Here is a 25,689-nt window from a genome sequence, read left to right on the forward strand (position 1 = left end):
AATTTCTTTTATTTTCTACGTGAAGAGAGAGAAGAAATCTACAAGGAACAGGCACTGTTCTTGAAGTGTCCACAGACATTAGGAGAGGCGGGTTGGTGTTTTATCCATGAAAGACAACCTTGGGATCATTGCCCACAGAGAATGGTGTGGTTTAGGATTCTGAGCAGAAGAAAGGGGAACTAATGAGGCAAAGGAAGAAAAATTCGAAATGTAAATTTCAATAAGCTTTAAGGGAAAAGTAAAGGCTTTCGATGGGAATCAAAAAAAAAAAAAAAGTGTTCTCTAGATTTGGCCATTCCCTAAGGGAAACAATGCATTCCATTCTCTCTTTTACATCTGGAGGCAGGTTAGTTATGTGTTCTTCACATTCAGGAGGTAGCCAGAAAATAATTTCTCTCAGGCTCAGGCTGGGGCTACAGCATACCGTCTCCCTAGTTTGGTAGAAAGAACCATAAACCAAGAGTCAGAGAAATCAAGTTCTATTCTCTGCTCTGTACTTCTGGTTTAGAGACACTGGGGAAATAATCCAGTAATCCCTGCCCCTGTCCTTACTCTTGAATTTTAATTTGTTTTCTTATCTGTCAAATGAAGGGATTGTACCAGAGAGATCTGCTGATAGCATCCAGCTCAACCATTCTCTGGTTTTTCCATTGTCTGGCTATTAGAGTGAAAACTATTAATGATTTCCTAGCTTAAATGTAACTTATTGTTGTTTTTGGAAAAAGAGGATGATTTTGGCTATTCATCAGGAAACATGTTTTCTGAGTACTGCTTCCTGTATTTGTGATGGAATTATACTAAGCCACCCATCCTTCACTCTGTCCTCCTTGTGAATAACAGTATATGTTGACTGTCTAGGGTTAAATGTTGAACTTTCAGTTGTGAATCACAGGAAAGCCTGCACTTAAACTTCCCGTTTATGACTTTCAACTCATTAGCACTGAACTTTAACCTCTAACCAGCTGTTAGGTAACCAGTTAACCAGCCACAAATACTTTACCAGCCAAGATAAAAGAAAGTTCCCTGGTTGTTCAGTCCAGTTGTATTTATAGGATGCATGAATTTGGATAAACCACTTAAACTCTCAGTTTCCTCAAGTGTAAAAGGGCCACCACGATTTGACCTTGCAGGACACTTGTGAGCTGCTTCATTTAAACCACGTAGATCAGATTCCAGCTCTAAGCAAGTGCCCAATAATCGACAGTTGGAAGTGGTGGTGGAGATTGAACTGAAAAATGGAGTTTGCTGTTTAATGTATAGGAAACTTAAAATAACAAAACAGATCATGTTAAAATACAAATGTGGAGACAGGTATCTTTCATATTTGCAGTTGGAAGAAATGAACCTAAAGGCAAATTGACACTGCCCCTTCCTCTCCTGGCCCCATATGTAAGCAAATGCAAACCAGTCAGAATGCAAATAATATGAGAGTAATGTGGCCAGGATTCTCAAAATCATTATTTCCATCCCCCTATGGAATGAATCTCAATCTGTGAAGGTAGACATAAACCACTGAGAAGAGATCTATATAACATAAAATAAGAAATAAACCAATTTTTAAAAACTGTTTTGAGGGAGGACTTTTAGCTATCTCCTCCTTCCCTCTATCTCCTTCTTCAGAGTATCCATCATAACAATGATCTATAAAGAGGAAATGAATGCAAGAGTGTACGTTGTCCATACCTAGCAGGAAAAGCTGGATAGAATGCTCTCCAGGGATATTTAAATTCTATACCTGCAGAATAACTCCTTTGAATGTATGTTATTTGTTAATGTGCAATATGTACCAAGTCTCCATGTTTGCGCACAAAAAATGGAAACTTCTGCTCCCACTGCCGATTGGGTGCAGGTAGCTGGAGCAGAGTGAGTGAATGGGGAGAAGAATGAAAGGACTTTGGGCAGGTAAGCAGGGTCTAGAATACGAAAAACTTCTAAGGCTACAATAAGGAGTTTGGGTTTTATTCTGAATGTGATGGAAACCTATTGGAGGGTCTTGAGCAGAAGTAAGATATGAATTGTTTACATTTAGAAAAGATCATTCTGACTGTTTTTGTTTGGAGAATCGATTGTCAGGGAGATGTGGTGGAAACTGAGAGATGAGGGATGAGCTACAAGTTCAAGGGTCAGTGCTGCACACAGTTGCTGCTCAGTAAATTTGTCATGATTTGGCAGGTCTATAAAATTGATAACAGAAAGCCTTCTTAACAAAATTATAGAGTCACACAAAGGATGTTTCATCTAAACCTAATAATATACACAAAATTCATAGTAGAAAAGATGTAATTCACAGGAAGTTTCTCATAGGATTAAATCTTTGCCATTTCAATGTGTTTGTATCTATTATAATCTTTTATTTAACAAGCACCTATAGAGCCATTAAACTCTTCTTTAAGGAAAAAATCTTCAAAAATTTTTTGAAGATTTACATCATCCAAAAAATTCTGGATTTTCCCATTTTTCATACATAAGCTTACAGAAAACTTCTCATTCTTTGAATTGTGATAAATTAGCATCATGAATGAAATAGCAGCAGAATGAAAATAGCAGCAGAATCTATAATAAATTGATATTATATACATATAGATTCCTTGGAGATGTTCCAATTTCTCTGATAACCTGCCTGCACCATGGTCCTGTTAGGTGTATTGACATTACCTGACAGGGTAAATAAACCCTCTTCCATCAAGCTGCAACTACTGAAGAGATTGAGTTATTTGGTTTTGAAAGGAAATTTATCCTCCTGAGCTTCTCGTACCATGAGAGACACAAGGCCTTCCATGGAAGCCAAGGTCTTCAAGGCCATAGCATCTGGAACTCATTCCTGAACAACTGCCCAGCTTCCCTGTATAAACATCGCCTTTCTTCCCTTCATCTTTCTTTCTGATGTTAAAAGCAAAATGCTGGTGAGAAATCTCATTTTGATAATCAAGGAATATTTACTTGAGAAATTTACATCACAAACTTCTTCCATCCTCATAAAGCCCAAAAGACGGAAATAAACCCTAAACAGATTGCCTGTTATTTAACTAATCTCAGAGGATTTCTTTCTTTCTTTTTTTTTTTTTTTGGAGCAATCAAATATGGATAGAAATGTTTAGAGCACAGTTAGAAGATATACAGGTCAATCTTCAAGATCAGAGGAAAATGTGGACATATTTTTATACTTGAGCTCTGAGCACTTAAAGACTTTCTTCAATTCACAGTAACATGTCATAGGTTTTTGAGGTAAAGCATATGTACATTCAAAGAAAAATCAGGTTTCAACTACTGTCACTTGATGAAGAGCAATTATTTTTGAAATGATGGTAGTCATAAGCAGTTTCATTTTCAGACATAATCTCCTGGTGCTGGGAGATTTCAGTTTCTTTGATAAGACAATCTGTTATACATTTTAAATGTTTTTCGTACACACAAACGTAAAGACATTTCTGTTTTCAATAAGAGGCAAGACAAGTAGGAAAATACTTGTGTTCAAAGATCATTTAGCATTTAATACCAAGTAAGAAGTAATAGTTTCACTGAAAAAAAAGAGCAAATCTTGTCAGAATATTGGTAATATCTGTAGCAGTAATATCTATATTTTCTTTTTTTCCCTAATCAGTCTGGATAGAAGTTTATCACTTTTCTTGATCTTCCTAAAAAAACAAACAAACCCTAAAAACCTAGCTTTGGGTTTTCATTGATTTCCACTCTCATACTCTCGTATTTATCATTTTCTTTCAGTTTCATTTGCTTTTCTTTTTCCAAGATGGACCTCTCTTCTTTTCTAATATAGGCATTTAGGGGTATATATTTTCCTTAGCAACATCTCACATATATTAATTAGGTCAAGTTGGCGTTTGGCATTAGACATTTTTATATTCCTATGAATATTCTTTTTTTTTTTAAATCATTCACTTTATTTATTTATTTATTTATTTATTTATGGCTGTGTTGGGTCTTCGTTTCTGTGCGAGGGCTTTCTCTAGTTGTGGCAAGCGGGGGCCACTCCTCATCGCGGTGTGCGGGCCTCTCACTATCACGGCCTCTCTTGTTGCGGAGCACAGGCTCCAGACGCGCAGGCTCAGTAGTTGTGGCTCACGGGCCCAGTTGCTCTGCAGCATGTGGGATCTTCCCAGACCAGGGCTCGAACCCGTGTCCCCTGCATTGACAGGCAGATTCTCAACCACTGCACCACCAGGGAAGCCCCCTATGAATATTCTTGAAGTTTGTTCTGGGGTGCTGTTAAGTTACTTAGCAAACAGTATGATCCCTTTGGGTCTTGATTTTAAGATTTGTTAACAACTAGATCCATGTTTAAACTAGGACTAATTGTTCACTCATGAAGTAAGACTATTCTAAGTATTCTGTGATGCCCTCTGAATTATGAGTTTTTTCTGTCTGACTGGTGGGACAGACAATATGTCTTGCCCTGGGTGAGTGCCATGTACTATTCGTTTTTATTTTGGGGGTAGTTTTTTCCCTAGCTCCGGGTGGTTTCCTCATGCATGCACTTATCAATACTCTGTTGAATATTCAATGGAGATACTCTGAAGAGCCTCCGGAGTTCTTTTTCTGTGCCATTTTCTCCTTTGTTTTTCTGTCCTTCAGGCTCTTGCTGCTTTTATTTCCCCAGACTCTCATCATTATTTCCTCAACTCAGGGAATCTGCGGTACTCCGCCCAAGTTCTCCTTCTCTGTGCTGTGGTCCCTGGCAGTAAACTGGGGCAATTTGCTCACTTTGTTTCTTTCCCATCTCTCAGGAATCATTGTATTTTATTGATAGATGTTCAGTGTCTTCAACACCATTGTTTCAGGTATTTTCTGATTTTTGGTTGTTTCAGGCAGGAGGGTAGATCCAGTCCCTGTTATTCCATTTTGACCTGAAGCAAAAATCCTACTCATAATTTTAAAATAAAGAACAGATACATCCTAATTTTCAAATAAAATAATTTACTATTTGTGAAATCTTTATGATTGCAAGGACTGTTTCTTTTGAATCTGTCATAGTCTTCATCCACATGAATGAAGCAGTCCAAAACTTATCCACCTTTCAATTTTTACCTCAGATGCTCTCACGTTTCCTGCAACCAGAAGATTCTCCTCTGATTTGCCATTACTCTTTTTACTTTATCTATGTGTTTATTTTCTTCCTTCTACTAAAGTTTGAACAGTTAGAAGAGAGGGTTCAGATTCTTATTTTTTTGCTTCTGCCACAGTAACATACACAGTGCTTAGTACATTGTAGTTATATCATTTTCAAGGGGGAAGAGTGAGGTCTGATGTGGAATAAAATAGCCAGTTGAAACATTAGATGGTTACGACACCCTTCACAAATCTGATGTTTTAATTGCTTCAAGTTGTTAATTAGAATAGAGCACTGTGTTTGTCTCCTAAAATATGAACATAGATGCCCTATTAATAAATGACTAATATATTTCTAAACACTTTATATTAATAGAAGGGGGAAAACATTTAACCTTAAAGATCAAGACACGTAAAACAAAAGTGAGATCACTCTCTTTGGCCCCTGACTCTTAATTTTAATTTGCTCAATATGTTTTTACAGCTCAGTTCCCTAAATTCAGTGATCACAATAACATAGCATATGTTCTGTAAGCAAAAAGAGTCAACTGTCAGTAAAAATGAATCTCCTCGGAGTTCCTTGAACTTCAATCATAAAGATTATTGAAATTTCTTCTTAGCCTAAATTTGCTTTGCATTTGCCAGCAGGTCTACATTATAATAGAATAAACTGTATTACAAATAGAATGATACACATATATATAACATACCAATACACAAATGTGGATTTCTTAGCATTTAAGCCTTTGGACACATTTGGAGCCAATAGATATATTTTCCTGCCTTTTTTTCCCCCAATCATTTTGTGCGATGGTAATGAAGCAGATGTCAACATTATTTTTATTGAAATGGAAAATAATTTGAAGGCAGAAATCAAACCTTTTTTTTTTACTGATTGAATTAATTTTCTATTTTTTTTCAATGGCAACAGAAAGACAAGCTGATTTCCATTTTTTTCCCTTAGCTAACAAGCATTTGTTGAGCAACATGAGATTTTTTTCCTCTTGTTTGGGGTTAAGCCATGAATAAGTATTCCCTCCTTGCCCACAAGGAACTTGTACCTCTAGTAGGAGAATATGGACGTGAAATACTCTACGGTGTTTTAAGTGTTACAATAGCGATGCACAGAGGTAACAATGAGGGCAAAAAAGGGGAAGAATTATTATCCAAAAAAGGCTCCACAAAGGAGATGATTAAGCTGAATCTTCAAGAATGAGTAGGACTTTATGAAAGGAGTATTCTAGGCAGAGCAAATAATCTAAACCAAATGAAAGCTGAGAAGCATAATACTTCTTGGCACTCTATGAGAATTGCCAGAAATTTGATATGGTTAAGGCATGGGACAGAGGAAAAAGGAATTAAAGTGGGACAGAGCAGGGTATAAAACAGGAAGGGAAGCTGGGAGAGAGGAGATTAGAAAAATAGGCAGGGGTTAGGGAGTGAAGGCCTTGGATTTTATTCAGAGAGGTTTAGTTTAGCAGGGTTTCTCAGTGGAGGGTGTGATTGACATTCGAGCAGGACAAGTCTTTCTTGTTCTGGATTTTCCAAGCCTTGTAGGGTAGCCAGCCTCTCTTCCCTCGACCCACTAAATGTCAGTCATGCTCACTAATCCCTGGACAACCAAAAATGTCCTCTGCCCAATATTTCCCAACAGCCCCTAGGAGTGGTACCACCCCTGCTGGAGAACCACGGAAGGATGGAGAGCTGACAAAGGTGTTAAAGAGAGAAGATTTTTCCTTAGATCTCTGTGCACTTTTTCTTTATTCTCACCCTCCTTCTCCTATTTTTGAATACTGACTATGAAATTAATATACAGAGGGCTACATAGCATGGTCTCTATAACTATGAGAGCTGTCCTTTCTGTTTTTTAAAGAAGGATGTACAAACATATTTATTTCTAACGCTGGGGTAACGTTTATGTGTTGAAAAAATTTGTATCACTAGTGTGATTTTTCAAAAGCTTAAAAAAATATTATACAAGTGACATGATTATTGAGGACACATTAGAAAACATAAATAAACCAATCTGGAGAAAATATATAGAAATCAAGTATACTTGCTCAACCAGAAATGACTATTTATGTGCTGTGTGTTCTGTTCTGTTTCATATCTATTATTATACACAACCATCTTTCCAGGTCAATAAATACACTGTATATTTAGATGGATGTTATAGTCCATGATACGAATGTGCTATAATTTATCCAAATACTATAACACTTTAACATCATATCAATCTTCCACTATAAACAATTTCATGATGTGATAAACCTCTACGTACATCTGTCTGTTTTCTTAGATAAATTTCCAGAAATGGGTCGAAAGATCTTTGCATTTTAAGGCTCTTAAATACCTATTTCCAAATTTTTTTCCAGAAGATTTTTCACCAATCAGCAGTATCAAAGGTCACATCTTCAGTAAATATTGCTTTCATTTAAAAAAATCTCTTTTAAAACTGCTCAGCAATTGGATCAGATGAGCAATGCAGAGTTTTGCATGAGCCCGGCAGCTCACTCTGGGGCCATGGGGGAGGGTGGCCATACCCAGAGGGCAGTCTCTTTCCCCCGAAGCTGTCTTCTGCTGTCAGCATAGCTCTGCTCATCCCCTTCTCTGGGAACTACTCTCCCACCCACCTAGCCACAAGGCCATTGCAAGGCCACATGTCCTTGTCACCATTGCCACAGTGGGCTGGAGCAAACAAAGGTGAGTACTCTCTTCAAGCTGTGACTATTAGCTCTCAGTCCCTTCCCCAGAAATTCAGAATTGGGACCCAGAAATATGTTTCAGTCTCTTTCCAGGTAGCTGGGCGCACATCATATAAACCTGGGAGCCCTCAGTTGTCTTTATTTTCTGTTACTGAGTTGGATCAGCAGGAAAAGCTGAGAGAGAGAGAGAGAGAAAGAGAGGGGTTGGGGGTGGGGGAGGGAGAGAGAGAGAATATTAGGCAGCAAGAAACAGAGATGAGGGAACATCCTGATGACACTGGAATCTCTGGTTCCAGTCTTTTCTGAGGCAAGGATGCATTCTTGCCCTTAGGTTCTACGGGTCATGTCCTAATGCTTGTAATAAATTTGTTTTTCTTTGTTTAAACTAACACAGTTGGTTTCTTCTCCTTAAAAATCAATGAATGTAAACACATGTGATTCCCCCTGAGGGATATGCAGAAACGCTTGGAGCATGGGGTCTTCTCTGCAATGGGTTGAGGCCCATCAGCCAGTAGTATTTGGAAGTTAATCTTAATGTGACTCACTTGTGCCCCTAGGCTAGTGTGATCTAGGGACATCTAGGTTACATATTTTAAATAATATAAAAACCAGAAACAGGCCTTATTGGAAAATCCACATTGTCCATAATGTAAAAACAAATCAATTGCTCAGGTGCTTTCAACTGTTCTTGAGACCAGAAGGAAATTTCTCCCTGGAGTCTTCATAGAGGAGATGCTGTGCAATGTATCGGAAAGATGCGCAATGCCAAGAAATCATACTTTTTAGTATATTTGTCCTCACATGCAGGTCCCCAGTTGGGACCTTTGCTTTAAATGAGCTCTTAGTAAGATCAAAGGAAATAAAGATTTCCCTCCACTGGGTCCAGGCATTACCTTGGAATAAAAAATAACCCAAAAGTAGGCTGTAGAAATAAAACTTCTCAGGGAATTTACTGGGCCTTCTGTTCATTAGAGTCATTAGTTAGGTTGGCCACAAAAAAACAATGCTTTGTATTAGAATTATCCCTCCCTGTCATGGAGAGTACATGAATAAAGCACGATCGGGCAGCTCACGATGAAAACACATCTCAGAGGATGAGAGGGGTGTCGATTTGGTTTGTACCAGAGCTAACGATTTGCGCCGGGAGTTTGGATAAAATTTTACTGCTTATGGACTTTTCTAGAAGTAGCCAAAGATTTAATAGATTAAATATTTGATCTTTCATTATTTTTTTTAGTACAAAAATCACAACCAGGCAACTTGGGTTGTTTTTCTACTTTATCCTTTTAAATTTAGCCTTTCTCTTTTTCTCTTTCTTGCTCATTTGCTTTTCTAGCTTTCTATGATAAAAATAATTCATGGTTATAAATAAAGCTTTAATAATTTAAAAGAAAACAAAATGGAGAATTAAAAGTCTTGCGGTCACTGTCCTCATCTCTATTTTCACTTTGTAGAGCAAAGCATAGTTTATAGTTTCCTGTGTTTGTTCCAGAAACTTTTAATGTATTTATTAGCACATGTCTGTGATTTGTACATTTCTCTCTCATCAAAAGACATAGAAAGTCATCCATGATATGTTTAGTGACAAAATATCGCAGAGCAACATGTACTATATATACTCCCATTCTTACAGCAATAGTAATATGATAGTATATACATAAAATAAATTTGAAAAAATAACACACTGCACTGTTAATAGTGCTTCTCTCTCAGAGGCTGAGATAACAAGGACTCTCCCCTAGCTTTGTTGTGTATGAATATCACAACATGTATGTATTTTTTTTTTATTATTTTAAAAGGTAGGGACAAAAGTGAGATGCACTGTCAATTTGGGGAAAACATAACAGGCCACGCCTATTCTGTTTTTCAAAACAAATGTTCCCTACTTTTCACTGATTTGCTCCTTGTGACTCTAATTTCTAATCTGGTTCTTTGTGACTCCTGATTTCAATTATCATAATAATCCTCTTTATCATCTAATGAAGATATATAACAACTCTTTGCCATTGATATCCATTCATTCAAATGTCTGCAGATGAAGATAAGAGCAAATTAACTGTCAGAATTATGCTTTATGACAAGCGAATTTTAGTCTTGATCTTCTATCATACATTTGCCTATAAATCATGTCTTTATAGTAGCAACTCTACGTACCCCCTTTTTGCAGAAAAATGGGTTAACGCAAACACTTGTCAAACGGATTGCTCCCAAAGTAATGAGCTCTTACAACTGATCCATCACAGAGTATCTCTCATTTTGTAGCAGAGATTTTGAGAACTGTGAATGTGAACTACCCTCAAAGAAAGAAAAAGTTAAATATCTCCTCCTTAGGAAGTGAAGCTCATAATTTTCTACTTGAATATAGGTCTTGAGCAAGTTCCTTAAGACCCTGCATTTCCTTTAAGGAAACAGTGAAAGGCTAACAAATTGGCAATCCCATAATTAAAATTAGAGCCCTCATGAGTACACCCTGTCCCTCCCATTGTTCCAAATTGTTCAGTGTAACAGCTAAATAGCAGCTTTAGCATCCACATCGTATTATTTAGGGTCCAACCATAATTCTATTCCTAATTTCAATTACCATAATAATCCTCTGGTAGAACAACTTTCTAAAAAGTCAAAAATCAAAGCAGTTTCTACTGAGAGCTCTCAGGACTGCCTAATTACACCAAATCAACATTCAGCCTACTGGTCTGTGTGATTTTATTTGCACTCACATCTTATGTGGCTCTTTTCTGATTCAGAGAACTGAGGAGGGAATCAGGCTGAGATCTGAAGAGTAACCGACAATGGTGAAATTGTTTTGGAGGAGGTTCCTTTTCTTTTCTGCTTCAAAATGAAACTCAGGTGGTTAATAAAGAGGAACTGAAGTCTTGCCTTTGTTCTTTTCTGTTTTCCTGACCTGGTCTGTCCACTGTGTATCTTCCAGTGGACTTTGATAAGGGATAGAAAGAGTCTACAGAGCTTACATTTTTTGGGTACTCAGAGAAAATTTTTATTTTAGAGCACAGATTTCTTCTCCTGACTTCAGTCAGGCTACTGAGTGATTCCATCCTTGTCTTCATGTTTTACCCAGTCCCTGCCCTCTAGAACAAGTGGATTAACTCTACCATGTTATGAAAATTTAATAATCCCAGCAAACTTTCCATTTTCACAAGAGGAGACTTTCTAGTTCTAACTTAAAGGACACTTGTTAGGACAGTGATATTATAACACCCTCATAATTAGAGACGCTCTATCTGCTTGCCTGAGCATTCCTTCCATCAGAGATCATGCTGCCAAAGTGGTCTATAGCCTCTAACCTGAATAATTTCAACTTTCTTTGCTTGTTTGTTGGTTTCATGAGGCCATATTTTAATTTTTGGTTAGACCAAATGATACCAGTTGAAATAACTCCAGCCACTTATGCATTGATCCAGTTGGAGCACAGAACAGAATTATTTCTCCAATTTCTGGCATGAAAAGGGCTCATGAATCCAGCTCTAGGCTGATTCAGCCAACAGTGAACATCTGGAAGTGTTTGTGTCCATTATAACATTGGTTGGAAAGTCACATGACATGATGCGGTACCCTGGGGTTAAGATTATACATATCATGAAAAGATCTGGAGACTTTAGAGGAGAAATGTGTGGCTGTTTTTATCTATTACTGAGACACCTGCCCATTATCTCTTTAAGGTTATGAACCGTTACGAACTGAATTGTATGCCCCCAACAATTCACATGTTGAAGCCTTAACCCTCAATGTGACTGTATTTGGAGACAAAGCTTTTAAAGAGGTAATTAAGGTTAAATGAGGTCATAAGGGTGGGGCCCTAATCCAACAGGACCGGTGTCTTTACAGAAAGAGGAAGAGACACCAGAGATGCACAGAGAAGACCACTCGAGGACACAGCAGGAGGATGGCCATCTGCCAGCCAAGGAAAAGGGCCGAAGGATAACCCAATACTGCAGACACCTTGATCTTAAACTTCCAGCCCCCAGAACTGTGAGAAAGTCAATTTTTGCTGTTTAAGCTACCTAGTCTGTGTATTTTGTTATGGCAGCCCTAGCAAACTAATACATGAACCAAAGCTATTTTCTTAGTTAGCAAGGACCACTTCCAAGAGTAAAGTGCAGGGGGAGTATACCGTCCAGACATTTAAAATGATTGTGGTGATGAGAAGTATATGTGTGTACTTATGCATCTGAAAACACCTGTTTCATATAATATCTACTCATCTAGAATAGGAAAAGAAGAAAACTTGCAGTTCATAGTAAAATTTCTTGAGACATCATGATGAAAAAACTTAAAGTAGAACAAAAGATAACAGGATAATATTTGCTCCCATGTGTGATCCATAACTATGCAACATGCATGGTGCTAAGTTGCTACATTGCTTCAAGGACACAGCCAGCAGAATTCTCCAGGATATTAGCAGTACATCACATGTTATTGCTAGTGCATTACAGGCTGGGAATAGCACTGAACTAAATACCATAATTTGGGGATAAAGCCCAAAGGGAGTAAACCTATCTTTGACACACCATTAAAAAAAAAAAAAAAAGCTAAGTTAGTATAGCAAATTTAAGCAAATTCAGGGATAAACCCTCACTTCTGTTAGTTATAGCACATTATGACTAGGAAACCTAGATTCTGGATCTAGACATGATAGTTTTGTTGAGGTTTTCCTTCAATAAACCAGAGTCACATGATAACATTTGTATAGTTATTTCACTTTTACTGCACTGGCTCTGTTTTTACCATATTTTTATGATAAAAACAATATGGTTTAGGATCAGTATTTTTATTTTTTCTCATTGCTTAAAAGTGTTCTCCATGACAAAGTGTGGAAAGCAGTGACTAACCAGTTCCTGGAACTCTTAACCTGAGCACACTTTTTTTTTTTTATAGTCAGTTACAAGCACATGTAGAATATGGTCAAGAACTAGTTGATTCTGCCTATAGCTCTTAGTCACACCTTAAATGTTAACTTAATTCTATTATATTTTTGAAGAGAGACCTGGAATATTTCCCATCTATTCTCATGGGGAAAACACCTCTCAAGCACCTGCTGCTATCCATTTTCCTTCAGAAAAGACAGTACCTTGAAGGGATTTCCAGAACAGTTCTTTCTAGAACAAGTGGACAGAGAAAGTATGGGAGGTAAAGAAGAGGGTATGATAATTCTCATAAAGAGGCATCTTTGAAAACTTAACGGTGACCAGCAAGTGATTTGTGAGTTCCTGTATCCAGGGGAATTCTCTATGTGGAGGGCACCTTGTGAAAGCCTAGAGGCTCTATAGCCTCAGTGCTTGGAGAAGAGACTGGTGGAATCTTAATCTATTTTTTGGGGTGACTCTGAGTCTATCACTGATTATTTGCATATCTCCCCTTCTACATCTATAGTATGTAATATGTACTGAAGATGAAACTATATGTCTTTATAGTTCTTAATGTTCTCATTCTTTCCCAGCTCCAAAGTTCTCCATCTGTCCACTGGGTTCAGACTCTGACCCCTAACTACGTATTCTGGAATCTTGAAGTCTTCTAATTGACTCCCCGTTAAATCTAAAGAATCATACCCTGAGTTTTTGGAGTCTTTATTAGTCTCAGAAAAGGTGAAACATTAAGTTCCTGAGATTTCCACACTGATGTAAGTCTTCTAACGAGGCCACAAAACAGTACTCTTGTGTGTAATGTGAGACTCAGGCAGCAAGAATTCTGGGATGTTATAAAATCACACTTGGCTTGCCAAGAACATACCAAGTATGGTTATCTAGAGATGGTTACAGGGAATGTTTAGTGTTCTAAAAATTTAGAATAATGTTTCTCAAACAGGGGTTTGAAAGAACACTAAAAATAACTTTCAAAGTTCTGTTTTGTATTCAACAAAAAGCTAAAATAAAATTAGTAGAAGCTTAGTTTGCTATTCTGAATGACTATAGCTGAATAACACCATCTGATTTTCGTGCTTACAGTTGCATTTTTTTCAACTTTCTTATTGGCACCAAAAAGTACCTTGTCATTGTTGTGTGCTAGTTAGAAAAAGAACAAAAGATAACTTAATTTAGAAATGATGGCTTCCCACTAAGTAAAGAACAAATTACATCATTAGGCATGATTTGAAATTGAAAAAGACTTGGAAGGAAACTTGAATCTTCAAAAGGCCCACAGAGGTGTTGGCATGTGAACTCTCCATTGGTCTTGTGAATGGTGACTTCATTTCCACACAATGTACTTTATGACATAATCTGTTAATTTCAATTTTGACTTTTTCATTTTTGTAATTTTGTTTACATTGATTTGTCTGCTTTGGTTTTATAGTTGTAGCACAACTGTGAGACAACAGAGCTTACAGTTAATTTTTTGGTATATGTATAATTAAAGAATATAATAAAAATTATAGTTAACATTAATGCTTCAAAAACTTTTCTCTTCTTTTAAAATGTTATATTACTGAAATTCAAGAAACACTGACCTAGGTGCACCAAATTCCTCAAAGTGATGGTAAACCAAACAGAAATATTAACTATTTAAAAATAATTCTCTTTGTTGAGAAAACTAAATAATCTAATGAATAAACAGATGTTTGAAAAAATGTTTAAATGATATAAAGAAAGGTTAGTCATTTGTTTACCATAGTCAGAAATTTCTTCTTGAATAGCGCTTTATCAGTTGATTTGATGAGATGTCTTATTCATCATGTTACTTCAGTCTTCCATATCTTTATTATTTACTTATTTATTTCCGCTTTATGATTTTCTTTCATAGAGAAAACTGATTTATTAAATTTTTAAATTCACAATGAAGCATTTGGCTACAACTTTCATTTGTTTTGTGGCAACATCTTCTGGTGAATGTTACTCGTACTTGAAGGTTTTAGTGCTATTTTCCATATCTTCTCTTATGTAACCTTTGTATCAATACTGTATCAATTCCTTTTATTAATGAACAACTTGAATTTTCCTGAGCAACTTTTCATAGAAAACTCCTATAGGAGAAGAAACACAACTGTAACTTTTCAGGCTTCCTAATGCAGTGCTCTCTCCTATTCTGCTTCCTCAGAGACAGACTTCTTCCTTCTAATATGGCTTAGCTGGGTGTTTTTTATGTAACCCCGCCTTCTCTGCTTCTCTCTAATTAACTGTGTTCATGAAGACTTCTGCTGCCAGCCCTGCTCACACAGGTCCTACATCCATTGCTGCCAACATGGATACAGCTTCCTCACCTCTCAATGAACCTCTCGCCTGCAGGAAGTGTGTTTTTTTGAAATCTGCTGCCATTGGATCATCTTGTGACTCTCTTTGCTATTTTCCTCATGTTTTATGTGTGGCTTCTGCCTGGTCTTGGCTGCTTTTGGTAGCCTTCACATTTATTTTTGAGACTGTAATTTAAATCTGCTACCTTGTTTTGCCAAAATGGAGTTTGTGGGTTCTTTTTATACTTCTTGTCTCTTTGATTTCCAAGAGTAGAAGGGGGAAAATATGACTAACACTTCCATGTTAATACAGAAGTGCTTCTAATTCAAATTTAATCTGCTTCAACTTGACCTTATACAGTGCTTTTTTTTTTTAGGACATTGAGACCAAACTGAACATGCATGGCTAGGAGGATGTTGTCCAGAGGGAAATTGTCTATAACATTGCATGTATGGATTTGCAGAAAAAAAAAAGTTAAAAACAACCTTGAAAATGATTGTTTGGAAATGACTCCATTAAATGTAAAATTAGAGAATTTGGTTATTTAAAATAATTTTAACTGGTGACACTAATGATTAGAAACCATTTTAGTGAGAGCAAAAATAATATACATGTGAAAACTATAAGAAATTACACAGAGACCACTGTCTTTGAGTTTTCTTAAAGAATAAGACAAAGTTGTTATTGCTCTGTCTTTAATAAAATTTGCTGTAGGTTAATTTGGTCATACTTAAGATTGTAGCAAAAGTTGTGGCTTTCAGATGCAGTCTCACTAAGCTTATACATTAAAATATTTCATTTTAGAAAAATTTACTTTAATGAGATCTACATTTCCTCATAAGGAAGGAAGAACATATGCTTATAAAAATTCTAAGGATGCCTAAGTCTTCTCTATGTAGTATGTAATGTAATGAAAACATCCAAAGGGCTTTGAGTATAATGTGTATAACAGACGGTGGTGACTTTGACTAGTAAAACAGAGACTACAAGGAATGAGATTTTCCAATATTTTGACAAAGCCAGTTTTTGCTAGGTCTTTTCTTTCTGACTGGGAGAATAAAAAAAAATGATTTGAAGAAATGTTTCCTCTGGGTTTATGCTATGGTGTGAATGTGTGTGTCCCCTCAAACTTCACATGTTGAAATTCGAATCCCCAAAAGTGATGTGATGGTATTACCAGATGGGGCCTTTGGGAGATGCTTAAGTCATGAGGGTGGAATCCTCATGAATGGGAGTAGTGTCTTATAAAAGAGGTTCCAGAGAATCTCTAGCCCCTTCTGCCACGTGAGGATATGATGATAAATCAGCTACTCAGAAGGGGGCCCTCACCTGACCATGCTGGCTCCTTGATCTCAGACTTCTAGCTTCCACAACTGTAAGAAATACATTTCTGTTGTTTATAAGCCACCCATTCTGTGGCAATTTGTTAGAGCAACTCGAATGGACTAAGACAGTTTATATATGTCAATAATCAGCTAAATGGAAAACAATATTCATTCCTCTTACAGCCATTTTCAGTTATTTTGGAAAGGACGTGTATTAGGATACAGTTGTTTTATAAGTAATACAAAGTATAATGAGTAAGTATATAATACATAACATACATTGTTATGAACTGAATGTTTGTGTACCCCTCCTAAATTCATAATTTCAAATCTTAACCCCTAATGACATAGTATTAGGAGGAGAGGCCTTTGGGAGGTAATAAGGTCAAGAAGGCAGAGGCTTCATGGATGGGATTAGTGCCCTTATTAAAGAGATGCCAGTGAGCTCTCTCATCTCTCTTTCCACTGTGTGAGCAGACAATGGGAAGACGGACAGCCTACAGCCTGGAAGATGGTTCTCACCAGAACCCAACCATGCTGGTACTCTGACCTTAGACTTCTAGTTTCCAGAAATGTAAGAAATAAGTTTCTGTTGTGTATAAGCCACCCATCCTATGATATTTTTGTTACAGCAGTCTGAAGGACTAAAATAGACACGTTACTAGTTATATTAAATGACACAATTCAGAAATCTTCCCGTGTTGGTATATTTGAGAAATATTTTACACACACACACACATATACACGCACACACTCAAATTAGTTGTCACATAGTATTTTGTTTTATGAACCTACATTAATTTATTTAACCAAATCTCTAGTTAGGAACATTTAGGTTGTTTCCAAGTTTTTTTAGTTACACTTTTGTAATATAACCTCATTGTGTAAATATTTATGAAAGTTAAATTCCTATAAGTGCATTGCTAGGTCAAATGGTATATAGATTTGAGTTTCAGTAGATATTGCAAGGTTGTCTTATTACAGTGTGTGAAAGGGCATCTTTTTTTGGATGGAGCAAACAAGTGAGGTGGAGATGAGAAGGAGATCAGATCAGAGAGGGAGAGAGAAGGATCAGAGAGGGAGAGGAGGCGGGTCATGCAGGCCTTGTAGGCCACTGGAAAGATTATTATCAGCTATCTTTTTAATCTTGCCAATCTGAGAAGTAAAACAGGATTTCTTATTATATATGCATTTTCCATTTGTGTGTTTTATTATGTAAATTGCTCATTTTATCCATGTCTTCTATTGTGTTGTTCATCCCATTCTTTTTGATTTGTAAGATCATTTTTTAAAATATTGGGTTTATGAGGTCTTTGTTTCCTATATGTCAGCACAGTTTTATTCTTAAATTTTTTTTTCTTTCTAAGGATCTTAAGAAGGCTTCTCTACTTGAGAATTACATTTAAAATATACCTTTGCAAAGTAAATAAAGATAATTTCAGGCCTATTATTTGCTTTGCCATGTTTGTCAATCACAGTATCCCAGATCTAGTAAATAATTATTAAACTTTTTAAAACAAAATTAACACATGTATTTGCTAGATCCTTAGCCACTAATGAGGTTTAAACTTTTTGGTTGTTATTTGTGGTAGGCAGAATAATATCCTGCCTCCCCCCTGACCCCCACCCCATATACTCAAAATCTGTAAATATACTACCTTACACGTAAAAGAGACTTTGCGTTCATGATTAAGTTAAAGATCTTGAGTCGGGAGATTATTAACCATAAGGGTCATTGTAAGAGGATGACTCAGAGAAGGGGAGGTGACAAGAGATGCAGAGGTCAGAGAGGAAAGATACCTGATAATGCTACGTAGCTGGTTTTGAAGAGGGACTGTGGGGTTATGAGCCAAGGAATGCCAGTAGCCTCTAAAAGCTCCTGTAGAGATTCCAGAAGACACACAACGCTGCCAGCTCAGTTTAGACTTCTGACCTCCAGAACTCTAAGAAAATAAACTTGTATTTTAAGCTCATGGTAATAAGAAGCTAATACATTATTCCACCACTGACCTACATTAATCACTTTGCTAACTTCTTGGTTTGTCAGTTTCTTCATTTATAGGGTGGAATTTTATGATATTTCATTAGTCTTTAGATTCCTTTCAGATAAAGCCCTTGGGGATTGTATATTTTGCGTAATGAAGCAGAACTCAGATTTGTCACTCTCCTGACTTTGTCTCTCAGAGGGAGGGGACAGCATGTTCACCTTAATCCCTCAGGGAATTTCTACCACATGTTAGTTTGGCTGTAATGCAAGTTGCTTTTCTCTGCTCTGCTCAGTTAATAAAAGCTGTGTAGAAAAATGATCACAGGGGATGAGAAACTCTGCCATCCCAGCCTAAGTTCAAAAAAGGGTACCCAGTCCAGGCCAGGACAGAGGAGTGGTGCAGCCAGTGAAGATGGCTCTTTGTGGAAGCTCTGGACCCACACTGATTTCCTGGTCCCTCCAAGGGCCTTCCTTGTGAGGTCACTGGCTGTGTGAAATGGACAACATTTCAATGGCTATACAAGCAGATTAGAAGGTTGCAGACGAACATAATGGAACAGAACCCACATTTAGTGGATCCCAAGAGCTCATTTTTCATTGGCAGGCGATAGGTCTTGGAATGAACCATCCAAAGATGCCCAATTCCCTTTGTGGTCTGTTCAAGGGTGACCAAGCAGCAGTTTGTCACTGTATAAAAATGCATGACTCTTAGAGGGACCAAACATACTACCTGGCCTTATTTACACCATGAACTAAGATAAATGAATGCCTTGATACACTGTGTAGACAGATTATAACTACTGACGCCCTGAGCAAATAAGACTGAATATTCTTCAGACATGTATGAGATGGAGAACGTAGGTCCACAAACCACCATAAACACCATCATCTCATGACTGAAGTTTTAAGCCTACAGTAATCAGAATACATAAAGAACATTTGTACAGAATAAGGAATATCATTTAGAGAAGTTATATTCCTAGGACCAAGAATACATTTTTGATTAAAATGGCAGAACTATAAAGTCAAATACAAAACAAAAAATTTCTGTACTTCTCCATGGATAGCCTCATGGGATTTAGAATGAGTTTTCTATTCTATTGCTCATAGTTATACTTCCATGGTTGGTTCCAAGATGTCTAATAGCTCTTCTTTCTGATTGGTCAGGAAGATTTGGATCTGGCCACCTATATGGCTGCCCTGTGGAGCAGGGACCAGATGTATCTGTCTTACTCTTTACCAGCGGTTGCATGTGGTCTAACTGACTTGTACAGGCCGAATGTTTCCATGTTCCTGTAAGAGTATTGAATGAATAAACAACTGAGCACACTAAGCTAGCCATTAATTTATATTGGGAAGCATCACAAAATATGGTAAAAATAAAAAGTGATATTGTGTAATGTGATTTAATGGCAGCTGATTTATGAGAAATTTCACACTATAATTGGGATAGTTGGATTTACTAACTTACTAGGTGTTACACAACTAGGGTTTTCTACTTTCTCTCATCTGTTGGACAAACTATGTATTTCTCAAAGGAACAGTATCAGTTTCTTTGGTGCCTGGGCTTGGAGGCCACATTTGTGGTTGGTTAACATTTTGCCAAAAGCTTTGTTAAAATAAAATAGACCATTCTCTAATCTGTGTGGAAACTCTGGGAGTGGGAAGAAGAAGCTCTTTCTTACCGTGGGAAAAAAAAAACTAATTTTGCTTTGGTTTCAACACAGTATTCAGTTCTTATTTGACTGATGAACAATTCAATGTACACAGCTTACCCTGATGGGGATAATGTTTGGTTTTAGGGTATTGTGAATAGGAAACAACGTTAATAGTTCTTTGAATATATTTTTTTATATGATTAAAGAGCACATGTATTTAAAGAACTTGTCTTCTTTCTGTTCAGTGTTTATTCACCAAGGAGTATAACAGTGGTTAAGGTAGCTTCGTCCAATCCTGAACCAGAGTAAACGGTGTCTCCTGAGGGTAATCAGTTGTTTGGGGGGAGTCTACAGGCTACCATTCAACGTGCCAGTGAAACAACTTCCTCCTCCTTGCCATTTCATCATATTAATTATTACCTCCTTTCAGTGTTTATGGAGCATGCTCTGTGCACATCTTGGGTTCAGGTACCGGAAGTCTTTAGCTAATTAAGCAGCACCCTCTTCCTTACAGAAGAGTCTCAACAAAATGCTCACTGATACCTGCCCTGAGAACTCTCGCAGGAAAGGTAGGGTTGTGTGGAGCAAAGAGCACCAGAGTAGGAGGCAAAAAGGCAAGGGGCTTTCCTCACTTTTTTTCTGGTCATGTGATTGTGCGTGCCTCTCTTTCCCAGTAGAGCGGTGATAATATGTGTGGCCTGTTAACATCACAGGGCGAAGTGTGACATGAATCAAGAATGTGGGGGACTTCCCTGATGGCGCAGTGGTTAAGAATCCACCTGCCAGTGCAGGGGACATGGGTTTGAGCCTCAGTCCAGGAAGATCCCACATGCCACGGAGCAACTAAGCCTGTGCACCACAACTACCGAGCCTGCGCTCTAGAGCCCACGAGCCACAACTACTGAGGCCACATGCCACACCTACTGAAGCCCGCACACCTAGAGCTCGTGCTCCGCAACACAAGAAGCCACCACAGTGAGAAGCCCGGGCACCTCAACAAGGAGTAGCCCCCGCTCGCTGCAACTAGGGAAAGCCCACGCATAGCAAGACCCAAAGCAGCCAAAAATAAATAATAAATAAATTTATTTAAAAAAAAAAGAATGTGGAAGTGCTTTGTTGGCCATCCTGTGCTGGGCAAACACAAGGTGTTACTGGTCCTGGATTCCACGGAGGCCCTCGCCTGGTCAAGTCTCTCCACACCACCACCGTCTACACCTGCTCTCACCCCATCAGAGCAGCAGAGCCCTCTCCTTGGCAGCCGGAAGACAGAGTCATCCTCAGAACTGGTGTTTCCCATTCAAATGGCTCATTCATCCCACCTCCGCCAGCTCCCACCTGCTGTGCGCAGACGCTCTCACCCCGGGGAAGTGACCCAGTTGCCTCACCACACACAGAGTTTCCCTCCCTAAGCACACACACCCAGGACACAGGAGTGTAGCTTTGCTCCCCCTTTCAGCAGAGCCCCATCCAACACAACTCATTGTCCTTGCTCTACACCCACGGTTTGCTCTTTCCTGCTGCCCTCTTGTCCGTGTTGCCCCTTAATAATGTTCCCATGTCCTGGAGGCGTCAGTATAATTTCTCTTTCATTATCAGTGTTCTCAGGATGTAACTTACTCACTATGACTCAGTATGAATTCAAGTACTTCTAACAGTGTTGTTTCCAAATTAGAAATTGGTGTTGATAATGTTGAAAAAGGACTGAGTTAATTTGTTCGCATTGCTCAATTCCCAGACGGGCCCTAAATGTGAATCGAAACTGCAGAGAAGATGGAAGGGGCATTCAGAAGAGATCTAAGAAAATGGAATCCAGGGATAGAGAGCACAGCCTTCCAGGAAGAGTTAAAACAACTGCCATTATTTTGGCCTAAAGGTGAAATATGCAAAATGCTGGCCAGCTGTTCTCCATCTCCACCAAATAAGGAAACAAGGAAATGTTTAAAAATGTAGCAAGAGGGATTTAGGTTAGATATAAAGAAGAATTTCTTAATAATGTGGGTTGTTAAATATTGCAAAGGTTTACAAAGGAAATTTGTGGAATTTCCTTCTGTGGCAACCTTTCCATATTAGGATGGATTCCACTTGTGTAGGATGGTTTAAATCGAGTACTTCATAATTTTTCTAAAATGTCTGTACATTCACTTTGGCAACTGGGCAAATAGACTGGAGCTGCGGTATCTCTTGCTCATGATTGCCTCTGTATCTTAAAACAACTTTGGGGGAGATTCCTTTGAAATATTGCATTCTATTGTTATTACATGAATATAACGTCTTCTCACATCACAGTAGGATATTAATTAGAATAGGCAGACTGATTAAGAGAGCAAACTCTGGGGCCAGGCTCCCCTGTTAGAATCATGCCTCCACCACGTACCAGCTGGACGCCCTTGGGAACGCACCGCACTTCTCTGTGCCTCAGTTTCCTTATCTGTAAAATAAGGATGGTGATGATACATACTTGGCAAGGTAGTTGTGAGGAATACGTAAGTTAATATATATAAAGTCCTTAAAACAACGCCTGACATCAAATAAGTGCTATACAAGTGCTGTTATTAAACTCTCTTCTGTTTTCTGCCAAGTTGATTTTTCTGTTTTATTATTTTGTCCTTTTTCTTCTGTGCTTCTAGTTTTCCTATATTTTTTGTTATTCAACCACTTTAAGAATAAAGAATGAGGCTCTTGTACTTCTCTGGTGGTGCAGTGGTTAAGAATCCTCCTGCCAATACAGGGACACGGGTTCGATCCCTGGTCCAGGAAGATCCCACATGCCACAGAGCAACTAAGCCCATGCGCCACAACTACTGAGCCTGCATGCCACAACTACTGAAGCCCGCGCACCTAGAGCCCGTGCTCTGCAACAAGAGAAGCCACCGCAATGAGAAGCCTGCACACCTCAACGAAGAGTAGCCCCCACTCGCCACAACTAGAGAAAGCTCGTGTGCAGCAATGAAGACCCAATGCAGACAAAAATAAATAAATAAAATAAATAAATTTATTTAAAAAAAAAAAAAGAATGAGGCTCTTTATTTTAAGTGATTGGTATAAGTGTCATCTGCTGGTGTGTGAATAGGTTTTTTCCCAAAAAGTACCCTCCACTACATTGAAATTTGACTGACAGTTTTATGTATGTGGACAAGGGTGTGTCAAATAAAATGATTTGCTTCAGGGTGAGTGATCTGGACATCAGCTGATAGGTTGTGGTTTCTCTAAATGCTAAGACAAAGAGGTTTCAAACTTGTATACCACAACATAAGCCTTCGCAGTTCAACCAATTTAGGTCGCTTGACCTTCTATTTCTGGTGTGAAGAAGGAGAGATGAGAGGTACACTGGGCAGTGATTTGGTTCACAGACCTCTAGATAATCTTTGTTTGCTCTGTTTCTCTCTCCCACACTCTTCCTTATTTGCCACCTTCAGCCTGGGGCCTCCAATGGGAAAACTGACTCCCACTTCCATCTCCACTGCAGTCTGGGATTAGTGGATTTGGACCTGCATTTTGCTGTGTTCTATTTCATATGTCAATTGCCTTTTATACCCTTTCAGATTTTCAAAAATTTGTTAGAGTCTCTGTTCTGATGTTACCACCTCTAACCCCTCACTATCTTCTCTGTTAATAAGATTAATCTTTTTTTTTGTACTGCTGTATGATATCTTAAAATCACTGGGATTTCCATCGAGTCCTTAGAGCAAGGGCAGGTTTGTTGCTCGTTCTGCCCTCCTGATCCGCAACTAACATCACAAGTATTACTGTTGGGAATCACTGGAGATTACCAGTTAATTATGCATCCTGTGCTCTAGAGCCCGCGAGCCACAACTACTGAGCCTGCGTGCCACATCTACTGAAGCCCACGTGCCTAGAGCCCGTGCTCCGCAACAGGAGAAGCCACCGCAATGGCCAGCCCACGCACTGCAGTGAGGAGTAGCCCCCGCTTGCAGCAGCTAGAGAAAGCCCATGAACAGCAATGAAGACCCAGTGCAGCCAGAAATGAATAAATTAAATAAATCAATTTTAAAACACTATTAAAAAATTATTTTATAGGTGAAGTACCTGAAACTTTGCAGGGACTAAATGACTTGCTCAAGGTCACAGAATTTGTAAATGATAAAGCCAGACTCTAGCATTTCTTACTTGGAGCCCTTTAATCCTTCTTCTGTGTTACATTCCTCCTCTATAATATGCTATGGAGACCTCAAACATCAAAACACTAAACCTTCAAAGATATATTCAGTGAAATTAACAATATTTATTTAGAATGATACTCTTTCACACAGTCACAATATTGTAATTCCCCAGGCAAAAAAGGAAACTAATATAGCTTAGATATTTCAAAAATATACTGGAAACAAAAGGATTTTCAGACTCTCATTACTCTACGTTTTATTAAGCAGAGTTATTTTTTTTCTACTTTTCAAGCTTTCTGATATATATTTTTCTAATATAGAAAATATTTTTATTTTCTGAATTTCTCATCTCAGTCTTTAGATTTCCTAGGAAATAGTTGACTTCATCCCTATAACTGCCCTGTAGTAAATCACAAGGGTCTGATTTCTTAGCATCAGAAAAAGCACAAAACTGGAAAGGCTCCCTCAGGAGATGCATTGTGAGGCTTCATAAGCCTGCAGATGGCTGGAATTCAGCAGAAGTCCATTTTACCTGGGGATGGCTCCTGACACAGATCCTCTCACAAAATAGCTGTTGATAACATTTGGCCATTTTCGTTAAGCACCTCATTTTTTCCTCTGCTCAGCTTGAGATCAGTTCCCGAATTATAATCTCTGGCAGAACAGCTGAAGCAGGAAAATATTAAGTTGCTGGCACACGGAAACTCCTTTCCTTCATCCTCAGATTCCATTAAAGCATCTCTGGCCCTTTACTGGCACTTTTTATAATAGGTATTCCCATGTTATTTGAGGAAAAAGGACAACTAGCTGAAATAAAGCTTTCTGGTGTTTTCTCCTTTGTAGCATAAAAATGATAAAGTCAAAGAGAATGTGCTATACAGGTCATTTCAGCCAAAACAACACACTTGTGACCTGATTCACTAAATAGTTTAGAAACAGTGTATCTTCCTTCATTCCAGTATTTATAGGGCATCTACAATATGTTATTCAGTATGCTTGGAATTGCTATATAAAGATGACCAGAGCAAAGACCCTACTTTTAAGGAGCTCCCGGTCTAGTGAGGGAGACATAAGAATGAACGATTACGATGTTCTGTGAAACACTGTAATAGAATTTGATTTAGGTGAGTATATGAACACAGTATAGTGGAGAATAGTAGCTCATCTACACAGTGCAAAGCGTAGGGGAGGCACAGGAGATGATCTTTGAGTGAAACCCTAAAAAACAAAAACACACCTTCCAGAAAGACAAGAAAGGGCCGTCTAGGCAGAGGAGATAGAATCTTTAGGCGGGGAGGCATGAAGCAGGAATGTGTGCTCAGACATAACGTCCTTACAGCTGGAGCAGAGTTTGGGGTGAAGGGAGAAGTGGGGTGTTGGTAGATGGGACCAGAGAATAGACAAATGGCATTGTCGATGTGAGAAGGACTCTGAACTTTATCCTCTAGACTTGCTTTTCCTAACAGGTCTGAGTTTCTCACATCTGTCTGTATACTGGATTTCTGGTGGCACCTGAGAGAAATGAACTTGCATCCATATTTATGGCAGATCTTTTTTGCCAACTGTTTGAGTAGAACTGCATCCTGCCTTGATTATACAAAGATGGAAAAGTTCCCTCGTGTTCCATGGACATGTGCTTTCCTTGGCC

At 38.2% G+C, this 25,689-nt stretch overlaps 1 long non-coding RNA gene across 1 annotated transcript in view; it reads left to right on the forward strand.

Moving 5' to 3' along the window:
* Positions 1-23,712, forward strand: part of LOC309659022 — a 49,968-nt gene extending 26,256 nt beyond the window's left edge. The window contains exons 3-6 of the long non-coding RNA XR_014262511.1: positions 11,613-11,756; positions 16,753-16,849; positions 21,656-21,793; positions 22,548-23,712. This is a non-coding gene — a long non-coding RNA (uncharacterized lncRNA). The remainder of the gene's footprint in view (positions 1-11,612; positions 11,757-16,752; positions 16,850-21,655; positions 21,794-22,547) is intronic.
* The last annotated feature ends 1,977 nt before the right edge of the window (positions 23,713-25,689 follow it).

Source organism: Balaenoptera physalus, assembly GCF_965194825.1.
Source record: "Balaenoptera physalus genome assembly, chromosome: 3".
NCBI classification, from domain to species: Eukaryota; Metazoa; Chordata; class Mammalia; order Artiodactyla; family Balaenopteridae; genus Balaenoptera; species Balaenoptera physalus.